The 16238-nt window shown below is 45.5% G+C and overlaps 1 protein-coding gene across 2 annotated transcripts in view; it reads left to right on the top strand.

Annotated features, from left to right (window-relative positions):
• ARIH2 (ariadne RBR E3 ubiquitin protein ligase 2) overlaps nt 1-16238 on the top strand; it is a 282679-nt gene that overhangs the window by 7708 nt on the left and 258733 nt on the right. The window lies entirely within an intron of this gene.

Here is a 16238-nt window from a genome sequence, read left to right as displayed (position 1 = left end):
GGGATCCACGCAAGCCATACCTCCCTGGAATCCCCCGGGTGTCTAGTTTTCAGAAATGTGTGGGTTTGGTAGGTTCCCCTAGGTGGCCGCCGAGCACGGGGCCAAAAACCCAGGTGACCCCCCTTGCAAAACCAGGTCGTTTTGAGGTAGGCAATTTTCATGTCGCCTCAATACATTTTGGGGCCTTGCCTGTCGCGGGTACTTGGGCCTCCCACCGTTTTTATCGGGAGACCCGGGGGAACGCTGGGTGGTAGGAAATTTGTGTCAGCCCGGTGATGCCTCAACTTTCCCACACAAAAATGTCTGAAAAATGTGATTTTTTTTTTTCAGCTAAAATTGAGGTTTGCAGGGGATTCTGGGTAAGGAAACGTTGGGGGATCCACGCAAGCCATGCCTCCCTGGAAGCACACAGGTGTCTAGTTTTCAAAAATGTATAGGTTTGCTAGGTTTCCCAAGGTGCCCGCAGAGCTAGGGTTCAAAAACTACAGCTAGACATTTTGCCAAATAAGGGTCATTTTTCACTGCGAAATTGAGGTGTGACCACGTTGCATTTTGCGCCGTTTCCTGTCGCGGGCACTAGGCCGACCCACACAATTGAGGTACCGTTTTTGTCGTAAGACTTTGGGGAACGCGGGGTGGGTGGAAATTTGTGGATCCACGCAGATTCCGGAACTTTCCACCACAGAAATGTGGGGAAAATGTGGTTTTTTTTGACAATTTTTTTAGGTTTGCAAGGGATTCTGGGTAACAGACCCTGGTGGGAGGCAGTCAAGTCACCCCATCCTGGATTCCCCTGGGTGTCTAGTTTTCAAAAATGTATAGGTTTGCTAGGTTTCCCAAGGTGCCCGCAGAGCTAGGGTTCAAAAACTAGAGCTAGGCACTTTGCCAAAAAAGGGTACATTTTCACTGCGATATTGAGTTGTGACCACGTTGCGTTTTGCGCCGTTTCCTGTCGTGGGCACTATGCCTACCCACACAAGTGAGGTACCATTGTTTTCGGGAGACTTAGGGTAATTCAGTTTTGTAAAGAAACTGTTATTATCTATTGACTTTCGATGCATTTCTGCCTTCCAAATGAAAGATATTGTATAAAAAAGAAGTCATTCTAGAAAATGACTGATAATTCTTATGCTAGTATGAGTATTCCCAATTTCAGAAATGTGCAAATATCTACTGTTTCTAAACTCTATATTTTGTTCCCATTTCAGAAATACATAGGTGTCTTTCATACCGATTTTTCCATGTACACATTTTTACAGAATAATTACTATATACCCGGTACATAATAAAAAACCATTGCAAGTTGCTGCTCAGTTTTTGGCTCTGGGTTCGTCGGGTTCTTGGTGAACCTACAAGTCCTATATATCCCCACAACCAGTAATGTCCAGCGGATGTAATGGTATATTGCTTTCAAAGAGCTGTCATAATTAGAAGAAGTTACAGGTGAAAACGTTGACACGAAAGGCTTTTTTTTTTTTTCAACTAATTTTCAATTTATCCTATATTCAACTGTTAGTTTTTATAAAAAAAAACATTGATGGATCTACACAAATGACCCCTTGCTGAATTCAGAATTTTGTCTTCTTCTCGAAAATGTATAGATTTCCAGGATCCATTATTGCTTTTGTACCCATTTCTGCCATTAACTGGAAGGAGGTCAAAAGCACAAAAAATAGCAAAATTAGGCTATGTCCCAGAAAAATGCCAAAACTGTGTAAAATATGTTGGGTTTCTGACAAAAGTCTGGTATCCCCGAAAAGCTGGGAAAATGGTTATTTCAACCCCACAAACCCTTTTTTGATAACATTTGCAGGGAAAAACCCAGATGCTTTCATTTGCAGCCCGTTTTTCCAATTTTTCCGAAAAAAAACAAAATTTTGCTGTATTTTGGCTCATTTCTGTGACCCCTCTAGGAGAATCCACAAACCCTGAGTACCTTTAGAATCCCCATGTTGTTGGAAGAAAAGGATACAAATTTGGCGTGGATACCTTATGTGGTCAAAAAGTTACAGGGGCCAAATAGCCAAAAAAGGGCGTGGCACAGGAGGGGAAAAGGCCTGGCAGCGAAGGGGTTAAAATAAAAAATTATTGAATTTTACAATAATAAAAATATCAACAAAAGAAGAATACAATAATAAGCAAAAGACATCGCAATGTAAAGGTACAAATATCAGGCATGGTAAATCAAGCATATTGGTCCATGATTAATATTAGACAAGATCGAAATGGGAAGTGTTGATAACATAGGAAAAGGAGATCACATGAGGAATACAATGGGAGGGTGGTGCAGGCACAGTGAAAAGGTAAAGCCCAAGAGGGAATAACACATTAAAATAATAATTATTTGGTCAGTTAAATCGGATTCCAGAGAAAGCAGGTAGTCTATCCGGGGCTGCCAAGAGGTATGTGGCTGTAATTGTGCATAGTCTTAACTACCCTTGTTGCATTGGGAAATGCTCTGGAGCCATGCTTTCTCCGTAGGAGTGCTCCTAGTGTTTGGCCAATTCACATTTTGCAAGAAGTAATGCCACCATAGGATCCGGTATGATAGCGCTATGCGTTTATAATGGAGGGGAGATCGAAGATAGAGGACCAGTAATGGCCCACTTGTTGGCATATTCAGGTTAGATGCACAAAGTCTGCACCTGGAGTGTGGCCCATGACAGTTCACTGAATGGGAGGGGTCAAAACGTGCACTATCTGTGGGGGTGATGTAGGCCCTGTGTAGAAACTTGAAATGTAAAAGCTTAGGTCTGTGATTTACAGAGATGAGTTTCATCTGTGAATAGCAATACAACCATACTTAGTCTGTTAATGGGCCTCAAAAATCAGCACTTCAAGCCTCCCTATCCTGTTTATTGGAATCGAGCTCCATGGATAGGCTTGCACAATATAATCTGGAGACAATCTCAATCCGAGACTAATATAACAAGTGTCAATGGGGAAAATCAGCAGGGGCAAGGGGAGATGTGGGAATGTGGGATCGGAGTGTGTTGGTCCATGTATGAGGCATCATGAAAACGGGCGTCACCATCGTGTAAGCACATGACCGTCAGGGAACATGTCTCCTATGGTATGAAGGCCATTGCATATAATAATGTGTGCATGACAAGTTTCTCGCTGGTAGGGGGAAGCCAAGTGTTAGCTGCTATTGGTAAGGCTGCGGAATACAGGAGACCGCCTCCAAGGACCCTGCAGAGCTTTCGCTATGCCCAGCAAGTGGTGGATATGGTTTGGATGTCTGAAACATCCGATAGGGTTCCTTTCGGCAATATCTGTGAAAGTGGGCTGTCACTGAGCTTGTCTCTCTGGTCAAAGATAAAGGAAACTGGCATCTAGATGGTACCAACGATATGTATACTGACATGGAGCGGCGAGATAGTAAAGGTGAAAATCTGGGACTCCGAAGCCTCCCTGCTTATAGGGCAGCGTTGGAGTGTCCCAACAGGTGCAGGGTTTGTGGCCAGCCCAGATGAGCTGGGGTAGAATGCTACAGAGAGAAGTAAAGATCTGTGATGTAAGCAGAACTGGAATGTTAAGAAAGAGATACAGGAATTTAGGAAGGACTATCATTTTAATGATTTCTATTCTGCCGGCCATAGATACCGGAAGTTTAATCCAGTGTTCTATTTGTTAAGAGAGTCTATCAACGGCTGGGCCATAATTGAGTGGGAGCATCTGATCCCTATTCCTTTGTAAGTGAATGCCTAAATATTTGGGAGATTCCGTACCCCAAGTCAGTAGGTAGTCCATCTGTACCATGGTAGTGCTGTCCGTAAGTGGCAAGAGCTTGGACTTGGTCCAATTAATGGCGAGACCCGAAAGACCACCAAACCGAAGGATCTCGTGGATTTGAGTAGGAAAATTGTTGGAAGGGTAGCGAACAAACCGCAGAATGTCGTCTGCATAAATGGAGAGCCGAAGCAGACCGTGGGTAAGTTGAACACCACAGTGTAGGTGTTGTTCTTGTAAGTGTCAGACTAAGGGGTCCTTTGCTATAATAAAAAGGGGAAATAAATAGCAGCACTGCCGTGTACCTCTGGTGGTGATCAACGTAGCTGTAAGAGAGCCGTTGATCCTTAGCCGCGCCAGTGGATTTGTGTACAGGAGCATGATCGTGGCGATAAAACAGCTAGGCATATCCAGACTTGACCGCGTTGCTCTGAGGAAGGGCCATTCCAGGGAGTCGAAAGCTTTCTAGGCATCTAATAAAGTCAATCCCCGCAGGAGTGGTTGGAGACACTTTATTTGGGATAGCAAATATCGTCCGCAGATTGAGAGGTAGACCTATGTTTTACAAAATCAGACCGTACCAGGGAGACAATCTGCTCCATCAACGGAGACAGTCTGGTAACGAGAACTTTAGCCTGGATTTTATTGTCTAGATTGAGGAGGGAGAGTGGGCGATAGGAGGAACATAGACGTGGGTCTTTGCTTGGCATCAGTAATAGCGTAAGTACCGCCTCTCGAAGCATAGGAGGTAAGGAACTTGTCTCCCTTGACTCCGTATATAGGGCGAGAAGGCGTACAACCCCCCCCCCCCTTGAATAAGAACTGTAATTGGAGAAGTATCTATGCACACCCCAGGTAGATGCAAAGGTATGTGAGGGCTGGCATGGGAGATGTGTCTCTTGGGGCAAAGCTGTTTTAGCTCCAGGACGAGAAAGATAAGACAGGACCAACTTGCCCTTACGGGGTTATTAATGCAGTGGATATTGCACGTAAGGAGGGGTATGTCTGCCAGTCTTTCCCGTGAGCTAACCTCAACTATGAGAACAAACATTGACGACAATGTCCAATTTCAGTAAGGAGCAAGATATGTGTGATGTAGAAAATGAAACAAAGAGAAAACTACCCACCTCATTAGCTTCAAATCCCCACACTCCACCTACACTGAAAGAAATGTAATTCAGTGAAATCCCAGCAAGAAGAACATTCTACGAAGCAACCCCATATAACAAAGCAGTGTACACCGCAGAGGTAGACAACGCCATGGTCGGTGCGATTTGCATCATCGGAGTTTCCTGTACGAGAATGTGGATCACAATAACAAAAAGATTGACAATGATCGCAGGCATCAAAGGTAGCATTGAAATTTCAAAAGTGCGAGTTCTGCTCAGATAGGATGAGGAATAAGCAGTGAGCAGTCATGGGACAGTCTGGCCTGAAGAATGATCATGGGAGAAGCAACTTCAATCAGGGAGGGTTTCGTTCCACAGATGGGACGAGCCAGGACGATCTGGAGTGGTGTGTCAGCGCAGCGGGCACTTCCTCGGCACGCCGAAGACACGCCAAAGACTAGCCCGTCTGTGCCCGTCCGTGTCAGTACGGGGCACGGGGCCAGAACCCCTGGCAAGATCGAGGTTTATGCAAGGGGTGACCTACTACAGCTCAACTCGGGTAAGTCCCACCTGGAGCCTGCTACCTTACACCGGCTGGCCTGCGAGGGTCTGCTAATATCACCTAGGAGTACCAGAGGGCGTCACTGCGCGCCCAGCCCCAACGCACATACCCTGAGTTACGGCCTATTGAATACTCGCTCTTTGCAGAGCCATAGGTTAGAGGTCTTTACACTTTTGGAAGACAGGGAGCTAGACGTCCTTGCGCTTACCGAAACTTGGCTGGAGGATTGCTCAGCGCCTGATCTAGTGGCGGCCCTCCCAGATAACTACCTGGCTATCTATTTTAACAGGGAGGGAGCCAAGAGAGGAGGAGGAGTAGCCCTGGTGTATCAGTCATGCCTACGTGCCAATAGGTTCCTCTCTGAAACCCTTGGAGGAGCTGAGGTTATGGGGGTCAAGATCAGGAGGGGAGCGGTTTGTGTGGTGTTCTTGGTGGTTTATCGGCCACCTTGGACGTCGTCTGACTTCCCCACACTCTTTGTAAGCCTGGTCCAGGACCTGTGTACAAGGTATGATAAAATGGTGATCGTTGGGGACTTCAACTATCATTGGGAAAAATCACCGAAAGAGGGACAAGCGTTACAGATCGAGGAGGCGGTCTCCTCTTTAGGTTTTACCCAACAGGTCAAGGGACCGACACATGAGAAAGGTCATGTGTTGGATTTAGTCTGGACCACCATGCCAGCCCAGGGTACTACGGAAATTCTCCCCTGCGCTTGGTCTGACCATTCTCTAATAAAGGGCAGACTGCTATTGAAGGGCCCCCTGTCCAAACCTGGGGAAGGCTGGAAAATGGCCCGAAAATGGAGAAACCTTGATGGGGAAAAACTGGTCCACCTCTTAGAACACCACCCTTCAGCCAAAGAGCAGGATACCAACGTAGATGCTCTTTGTGTACATCTCCAGCATAAATTGGGAAGTGCCATTGATGTGGTGGCACCTCTTCGCAGGATGAAGAAGGTGGCAAGAGGAGCCGGGGCGCCTTGGTACAATGACTCTCTTAGGGAGATGAAACGTGGGGTGAGGAAGAAAGAACGGGCATGGCGTAAAAAATATGACGCCATCTCCAAACAAGAATATGTTTCATCCTTAGCCCAGTATAAACTAGCTATACAATCAAGGAAGGCTGCTTTCTTCGAGGAAAGAATAACCACGGCAAGAAATCCGCAAAAAGAAATTTTTCGGGTCCTGGCGGAGCTTAGGGTGAACAAGGAGCAAAGCCCCGAGTTCACCCAGGAGGACTGCCAGAGGTTCCAGGATTTCTTCGTAAAGAAGATATCTGATATCCTGAACGAAATTGCGGAAACCGCACCCTTCGAGTGCCCGCGGCTACCGGACCCTATCGCCTCACCAAACATTCCACCATTAATTGAGCTATCTCCTATTTCCATACAGGAACTATTTAAAATCATGGGCCGAGTCAAATCAGGTTCCTTGGTGGACCCATGCCCCCCAGACATATTTAAGATGGCAATGCCAGGAATAGAGTAAGAGGTCCTGCATCTTTTGAATACCTCTCTTCTTACAGGACAGATCCCCTCAGCTTTTAAAGAGGCCCGCTTGATCCCCTTGTTGAAGAAACCTGGAGCAGATACTAAATGTCTGAAAAACTTCCGGCCCATCTCCCAGTTGCCTTTCCTTGCTAAGGTGATTGAGCAGCACGTGCTAGCTCTATTATCGGGCCATCTAGAGAATAACAACCTGCTGGAGACCAATCAGGCAGGGTTCCGTGCTAATCATAGCACGGAACTAGTCATGCTATCTATTCTAGATGAGCTAAGGATGCGAGCTGATGAAAAAACACCGTGCGCCCTGGTACTACTGGATCTCTCCGCGGCGTTTGACACCGTGTGTCATAAACAGCTTCTGTCGCGGTTGAGAACCTTTGGCGTCATGGGTACAGCACATGCATGGCTCACATCATTTTTGCAAGGTAGAACACAACGAGTGCAGCTGGGGGATCTACTTTCCATCCCTGCCCCGATTACCTGTGGGGTTCCACAGGGCTCTGCCTTGTCCCCCCTACTCTTCAATATTTACCTGCAGCCATTAATTGCTCTCTTGAACAGGATGGACTGCCTAGTGTACAACTATGCTGATGACACCCAGATAATTATCCGGCTGGATGACGATCCAGAAGCATCCACTAGGCTACAGGACATACTAAAAACCACAGTCAATTGGATGTCCGAGAACTCTTTGAAAGTCAATCCGGACAAGACGGAAGTATTGCCCATTTCCATCTCGGGTAACCCTTGGAGCGAGAAATTTTGGCCTAGGGAGTTGGGTGCACCACCTAAACCGGCAGCTGCGGTTAAAAGCTTAGGCCTATATGTGGATAATAAACTTTCCATGGAAAAACAAGTGGCCTCTGTAGTAGGCACTAGTATATGCCTTTTAAGGCAACTAAGGAAGATCTCTGTCTTACTTTCTTTTCCTACTCTGAGACACGTGGTCTCGGCCACAATTCTGGCTAGGCTGGACTACGGTAACTCCCTTTACTTAGATTTACCACAGCGGTTGCTGGATAAACTACAGGGAGTTATGAACGATGCGGCTAGGTTAATATTTAAAAAACCCAGGACTGCCCATGCCTCTCCCCTGATGCAGGAGTTGCATTGGCTGCCAACTCGGCAGAGAATTGTCTTTAAAGGACTGTGTATCGCTCATAAGGCTCGGTATGGCAAAGCACCAAAATACCTCAAATCCCGACTATCCCCCTACATACCGGGTAGGACTCTGCGTTCGTCGGACGCAACTCTTCTGTCCCAGTCCCGTTTTAAATTGTCCACGGTGGGCGGCCGCGCTTTCTCCAATACGCTCCCAGCGATATGGAACAAATTGGACCCAAAGCTCAGGAAGGAAAGTAATCTACTTTCCTTCAGAAAAAAACTAAAAACGGTTCTGTTCAAGCAAGCATGGTGCAGATCTTAGGTACATAGCTGGTTTTTCAAGTGTATGCAACATCTTTCACGCTAATTTGGTCAGACTGCGCTTAGAGACCCCTGTGGTTATAACGCGCCATACAAATTAAATAAATAAATAAATAAATATACAGACCCAGACTTAATGTTGTTTGCAAAAGTCAACCACTTCCACCGGTGTTTCAAAGAAGCCAGCCTTGCCATTAACCTCCACTCGCAGCATGGCCGATTAGAGCATTGCATATTTAAAGCCCATTTTATGTAGCATATTCTTAGTGTCAGTGTATTTTTGCCTCACCTCCTGGACAGTGACGGTGAAGTTGGTAATGAGATAGTGGGACCTTGATACTGTAGTTGTCGTTGAGTAGACTGGCGAGGAGAGGCCTCGGAGAACTGCCCACTGGAGGACGCAGCCCAAGGGTACAGTGTGCTCGCTCCACCGCAAACGTGAGCATAAAACTTGCACGGTGAAAAACCTCTGAGAGGAGCTGTTCCACATAACCATCAGACCGACCTATGTTTGTCATCTCTGCAATTCCCAATATGCAAATATTATTCCTTCTGGACCGCGCCTCCAGGTCTTCATTTTTGATAGCTACGGTTTTCAGAAGACGTTTTAGTATCTTCAGACTCCTTTGCGTAGATGTTGCGCCTTCTTCCAAACTGGAGACATGCTCCTCTGCCCCATCGAGACTGGTAGCAGATGTTCAACCATACGGTCAATGCAGCTGGTGAGGGCATCAAATCGGGTGTCAATGAGACAGAACCCAGCTCTAAGCTCTGCCATAATGGCTGCAGTACCCCCCTCAATATCCGTATTTGGCTCTCTGTCAACTGGTTTATCAGTATCAGAATGAGTACCCTGGCGTCGGAGTTTTAAAATGTTCGAAGAGCTATTTACGTTGTTTGGGGTCTCCTCGGTCCATCATTGTAAAAAATGACAATGTGCTAAAAGGAATGTCTGCACTTCAAAGGCGGAGAACTCTGATCCTACAGGCCAGACCAGGATTCCAACTACTGCGCATTATCACGGCGATAAGTGATCAACAGGGCTTGAGGAGAGGTGTACTGCCATGCACCAGATTGTGAGGGTACCGCAGGCACGAGTAGCCAGGGGGTCGGTGCAGTCACTAATTAATAGCGCAGAGGGTTGAGATCCAATAATAATGGTACGGGCACTGTCAGCAAAAAGAGTCAGATCCCACTGAGCTACAATGAAGGAGAGTTGGTGCAGTATGCACCACACAGTCCCAGGACAGAGGCTGGGGAGGTCCATTGCCTCATGGTGGGGTAAAGGAAATGTGGAGGGCCCAGCTAGCAGGGGCTGCGCGCACACACCATCTACAAAGATGCAGGTCCAGGCCAGACCAGGAGCAGCGTCAGTCTGGATGGCCCCAGCGGCGGTGCAGGAAGGCCCCGGCAAGCTGGTCCCGACTCTGCAGATTTTGGCTAATCGAGCTGGAGTCATGGCCACCGGTGAGTTGTACTGGAGTCCGGGCCGCCCACAGCCCAAAGGTATGAGTGGCACCCGAGGCACCGGCGGGACTCGATAGTCTCCGCCTCACCCCCGACCCCTGTCGCCGCTAGGCCTTCGAGACGGTGCTGGTAAGCGCGGGCCCCTCTCGCAGCTGTCGGGGGGGGGGGGGGGGGGTTGCAAGCTCACCAGGCGAACACGGGAGCGGGCCGCAGCATCCTGCTGTCAGCACAAGCCCAAATCCATGGCGCTGACATGTGCGTGTGCCAGGAATGTGCGATCAATGCAGACTTTGCATATCAGGACCACCATAGTTTCACATGCAAGTGGCTATTTTGGTCGCTGCTGTGGCCACGCCACTAAGGTTTTTTTTTTCCATTTGCTAAGCAGGCTAACATTCTTATGTAAGGCTTATTCTGCACACATTTTGCAGCCCGGTGTGAGAAATTTGTAGACCACATGTCTCCAACTTGCTCTGTAATAAGAGCTCCCTATGTTCAATGAAAACCATTTTAGCTACTAATATTGTCTGTGTTGTAATACTGACCACATCAGACAAGATTATATTAGTGGCCATCCTTGCAAGATCACCTCAGCGCATCAGGTACGGTTGCCAGCAGCAATGTGAAACAGGCTTTGTCAATGTGGAATGTATTGATATAGGTAATACATAATAGCCATAGCTTGAGTGCCCCATGTACTAAATTATTATTACTAGTTATGAGTCTCCCCAATGCTATATGATTTGTGACTCAAATATCATCAGCTTTAAGTATATTTTGGAAAAACAACAATTTTTCTGCAGACTTCAGCTTAGAGTTTGAAAATGCAAGATTTCCATCTCAAATATACACTTATCAGTTTTAATAATCAGACAAGTTAAAAGTTATCATTTAGACGGCTGAGCTGCACAAAGGAGATCTACCTAAGGAGATTACTATACCGACCCCCCCCCCCCACCCCCCCAACAAACCTTTCTAAACTCTTCCCTCTGACTCTGCCCCTCCAAAACCCCTTTTACTCATCCAAAAGCCTCTGCCTACTGCATGACCAAAAGAAAAAAATATCCAAATCCTTCACTCTTCTATCCCTCCACTATCCTTTTCAATCAAAATAAGACTTAACATGTTCACTTCTCAAATTCCATATTCCACTATACTAATTCACCACAAATCCTATATGGTTTCCAGAGTAGCGTGCTACTCGCCAATAAAACGTTTCAACACCCCATCAGGGTTACAAGCACTATGTAAATGCAAACCTTTTTCCCTTTTCTACCCCTCCCCAACCCTTCTCAATCCAAATAACTGACTAACATATCCACCACTCAAATTACTTTCATGTTTCACCATACTAATTCAATACTAATCCTTATGGGTTCCGGAGTAGTGTGCTATTCGCTAAAAAAACGCTTCAAACCCCCATCAGGGGTAGCAAGCGCTATATAAATACAAACCTCTTTCCCCTCTTCTACCCCGCCACCTACCCTTCTCTTTCCAAATAACTGAATAACATATCCACCACTCGAATTACTTCATATTTCACTACACTCATTTTCAACATTAATCCTTTATGGATTTCGGAGTAGCGTGCTACTTGCCAGAAAAGCGCTTCAACACCCATCAAGGGTAACAGGTGCTATATGAATGCAAACCTTTCTTCCCCTTCTATCCCTCCCCTATCCTTCTCACTCCAAATAACTTACTAAAATCCACCACTCAAATTACTTTCATATTTCACCATACTAATTCACCACTAATCGTTTATGGGTTTCCGGAGTAGCGTGCTTCAATACCCCATCAGGGGTAACACGCGCTATATAAATACCAACCTTTTTTCCTCTTCTATCCTTCCGAATCCAAATAACTGACTAACCTATCCACCACTTAAAATGTACTTGCAGGTTTCACTGTACTAATTCAACACTAATCCGCTATAGATCCCGGAGTAGAGTGCTACTCGCCAAAAAAGCGCTTTGATGCCTCGTATGGGGTAGTAAGCGATATATAAATGCAAATACAATACTTAGAGGAGCAGGGCAGCTAGCAATAGCTCACAAGCTAATAATTGGAGATGCCTCTTGTAGACTTTATTCAGAATGTGTCAGTAACACAGGCCGAATTAATGAGCATGGAAGTTATCTGTTGATCTGCAAAGAATTTAACTTTCTAAACCATGGAGACGTCATTGTACCCTTACTCTGTGCTTGGTCCATTAATCTATTACAGCTCACTTTCCATGTGGTTAACACGAAACAAGTGGGGGGGCAGATATGTACTAACCAAAATGTCCTGATCTTCTACTAGAATAAGCGTGTCAGTCAATAGCTACTTTGCAAGTTGCTTCACATAATAAAATAATTTCTTGAATATCATCTTGGAAAGACGGGGACGCAGGTACCACTAGTGCAGCAGGTGCAGTGGCACCCAAGCCTCAGGGATGCTAGGTGCCCTCTTCACTCCAGTAATGGCTTTTACCTTTCAACTAGGAGTTAAGGGGTGCAATATTTTCCCATGCTCGTATTGGGAATCCATGTATCCTCGTTACAGAACTGTCTCGAAGGGGAGACCTTCACTTCAATACAGCTAAACCTGCAACAATTGGTGTAGTAACGCATATAAATTGTGTGCATCGAATACCAACACAGTTACGATCACACATGACACCTATTGAAAGTTGTATTCCCTCATATTTCAAAAAATGAAGTATTCAGTGGGCATGGGACACTGAGGGCGGTTTGGTGTAGTTGCCATCTTTTTCAGTAACCCGGTTTTATTTTCTAACTGTGTGCTCAAGTTTCTGATGTTAAGAGATGCACCTATGGAAAAAAAGGTCGGTCTTTCAGAACCCAATCTACTCAATTTAAAATGCCCTTTCAAGGAAAGGATCACAGACTTGGGTCCATTTAACGTGTGGTTCCAGTATATAAAATATATTGACTCCAGTTGCACGAAGGATCAGAACTGGACCTACTCTGAATCAAGTTGACATCTTGTTGAAAACATATGATGATGGTTCACTTCTCACTTTATTGGCAGGTCAATGTTATTCTCACAGAGTACAACCTTGCTGAACTTTGTGTTGAAATAATGACACAAACCAACATAGAGCATATATTTCAGGTGGAAATATACTTATCAAACTATTCCTTTTTGTGTATGCATAGATGAAACCATAAACTACATATATATTAAACATAACTTACATTCATGGAAACCAATAACCGTATTCATCCACAAGATGGAGAATTTCAGAGCCGAATTTTCACAAGTTTTAAGTCAAGAAGTATTTCCTAACGAGCATCCTTTCACTTAATGAGCAATCAGTCCAACTGTTGCATGTAAAAACGTGTTTTGTTTTGGTTTTATTCCACAAAAATGTCCCATATTCAACATACCTAGGTAATTCCTAAGAAATGTCCTTTTTATGTCTCGCCTGAGCCAGCGCTTTAGCGCTGCTCTCGCGAGAGCTTTAGTATAAGGGGTATTTGGAAGTGCAAACCAGTGCTTTCAGGCCGCCAACTACAGTGCATGTGCGCCGGGCGCCCCCACCATTTGGCAGCCTGCTGATCACTTTTGTGGCCGCTTTGTTCTCAGTGAGCCGCGCGGCCACTGAGAACATCAAAGCGGCCGCGAAAGTGCACACCATTTGCCACCCCCTCCCTTATCCCACTTCTTGCTTGTAACTTAAATATTTCATGAGCGACTGTGTAATTGAACAACAACCCTTCAGTCATTCCTTTGCAGCGTGACAACCTACTTCAATCTTAATTAGAACATGCATTAATATCATTTGCTTTTGTTAGTGAATTATGAGCGATCAACACTACCATGCTGTTGGGTCACGAGTACTCATACAAAATACTAGTTAAAATATAACACAAGGATGCACCCCTGCGTTTCATTTCAATAATTGCTGTGTATGTAGCACATATCATAACGTGAATAGCTTTTAGGCACACTTCTTTTCTCTACCTGGAATTCGAACCGGTGACCTGCAAGCATATCCGGTGGCATGAATGCCACTGAATTATCTCAACAGCCTTAGATGGAATTCTTCACAAACCAGCACGGGCTCGTAGCGCACCATATATATAAATAGAAGGGGCGCCTTGCCACATAGAGGCGCGCACACAAATACACACCCAGGCATTCACAGAACAAAACACACAGCTTGCACATAAACTGTGGAATTAGATCTGCTACACGCAGCGCCGGGCGCGCGCACTATTTGTCAGCCTGCTGATCACTTTCGTGGCCGCTTTGATGTTCTCAGTGAGCTGCGCGGCCACTGAGAACATCAAAGCGGACACGAAAGTGCACACCATTTGCCACCCCCTCCCTTATCCCACTTCCTGCTTGTAACTGAAATATTTCATGAGCGACTGTGTAATTGAACGACAACCCTTCAGTCATTCCTTTGCAGCGTGACAACCTACTTCAATCCAGGCCGTGCTACCAGTGGGTCGCGGGCCTAAACCTTCTGTGTAAATCCTGGGCTTTTGAATTCACAATTTTCAATCTTAATTAGAACATGCATTAATATCATTTGCTTTTGTTAGTAAATTATGAGCGATCAATACTACCATGCTGTTGGGTCACGAGTACTCATACAAAATACCAGTTAAAATATAACACAAGGATGCACCCCTGCGTTTCATTTCAATAATTGCTGTGTATGTAGCACATATCCTAACGTGAATTGCCTTTAGGCACATTTCTTTTATCTACCTGGAATTCGAACCGGTGACCTGCAAGCATATCTGGTGGCATGAATGCCACTGAATTATCTCAACAGCCTTAGATGGAATTCTTCACAAACCAGCACGGGCTCGTAGCGCACCATATATACAAGTAGAAGGGGCGCCTTGCCACATAAAGAGGCGCGCACACAAATAAACACACCCAGGCATTCACAGAACAAAACACACAGCTTGCACATAAACTGTGCATTTAGACCCGCTACACGCAAACACACTGGAGGCATGTCACGCGCTCCTTCAGTGCCGGAGCCTTGCCCGCGCTTGAGGCGCACCCGTGATGTAACAAAACTTGAACCACGCCCCACACTCTGCAAAGTACCGGGAGGGGCCCCCTCCGGACTCAGTCAAGAGGTTTTAGGCCAGGGTCTGGCGGGTGGAGGATGGGGGCCATGATATGCCATCGAGGTGCACAGATGTGTCCAGAACACAACAGATGCTCGTGCCTGGGGCATATAGGACAGTAAGCCTAGGACAGCAAGGGCAGAGCTGGAGACCAGAATTCTCCCAGACTGGCCTTTTAATTCCTATTTGTTATTGTTTCAGTTATGAGTGACATTCTAATGTGAAATGACACACTTCCAGTAACAATTTCGAGTGTTTAAGTCACTCCTCTGTGAATTGTGCTATTGCATACAGACCGATCACACAGAACATGCGATTCAAACAAGCCAGACCTACTCGCGTTGCCAATGCTGGTTAGCAGTTCAAATCAGTCTGTAACATAACTGGTGCTCATTTAAAGCGCTCTGATACCTTCGTGTCTAGTTCGCGCTATATAAAACTCCACAAAAAAATGAAACAATCCGTGAGTAAAAACAATGATTTTGATGTGATTAAACATAATTAAAATTGCTTCAGTTCTGACAATACTAAATATTGATAAGATCTCATGCATCTTTCCACTTATACGCTATTTTTACTTTCTCCATTAATTTCCTAGCGTCACCCCTTCACTGTGCTGTCTACAACCCCCCCCCCCCACTCCCCGTCCTGTAAATACAGTATTTCCTTTTCCTGAATTTGGTGGTATTTTGATAGCCGCCGGTGTATGGTAATTACAGTTGCACATGTGACAATTATGTGCGCTCTGTCAAGAGGTTACAGTTGAATGAACATGTGATCAAGTAATGTTATGACCCAGTCTAACCCCTAATGAGAGGTGGTTGGCATCGCAATAGTTCATGTGACAGAGATGAAGCTGGGTCCAAAGTGTGTTAGGGGCACATACACAGCCTCTGAATAGCCTGCTGTGCTCTTTTACTTGTGTTATTTGGTCTGGATTGTCCCGTCTTACATATCCTACCAACCTTGTAGCTTCCTCTGCCACAAACTGCAACAACTCAGGATAACCTTATGCATCGAGTAATCCATCCACCCACTCATTCATCCTTGTAAATATGTCCATTCACTCACTAACTCATATATAACCATCCAGTCTCCTCTACTTGCGCTCTTGTCCATCCATGCACTCATTAAATTATTCATCCATTGATTTTCGCATACTTAGTAATCACTCCATACATTCACCATTCCGTGATCTATGCGTTCTCCTAATAATCCACTAATCTACCCAGGTAGCCCTCATTTATATTCACTTGCTTGTCCATGCACTCAGCCACCCTTTCATTCATTCATGCACTCGTATACTTGTACCTCATTTACTCTTGCAAATACTC

This window comes from Triturus cristatus, chromosome 9 (assembly GCF_964204655.1).
Source record: "Triturus cristatus chromosome 9, aTriCri1.1, whole genome shotgun sequence".
NCBI lineage: Eukaryota > Metazoa > Chordata > Amphibia > Caudata > Salamandridae > Triturus > Triturus cristatus.
Note: the sequence above shows the minus strand (reverse complement) of the source record. Positions and strands in the feature narration are given on the sequence as shown.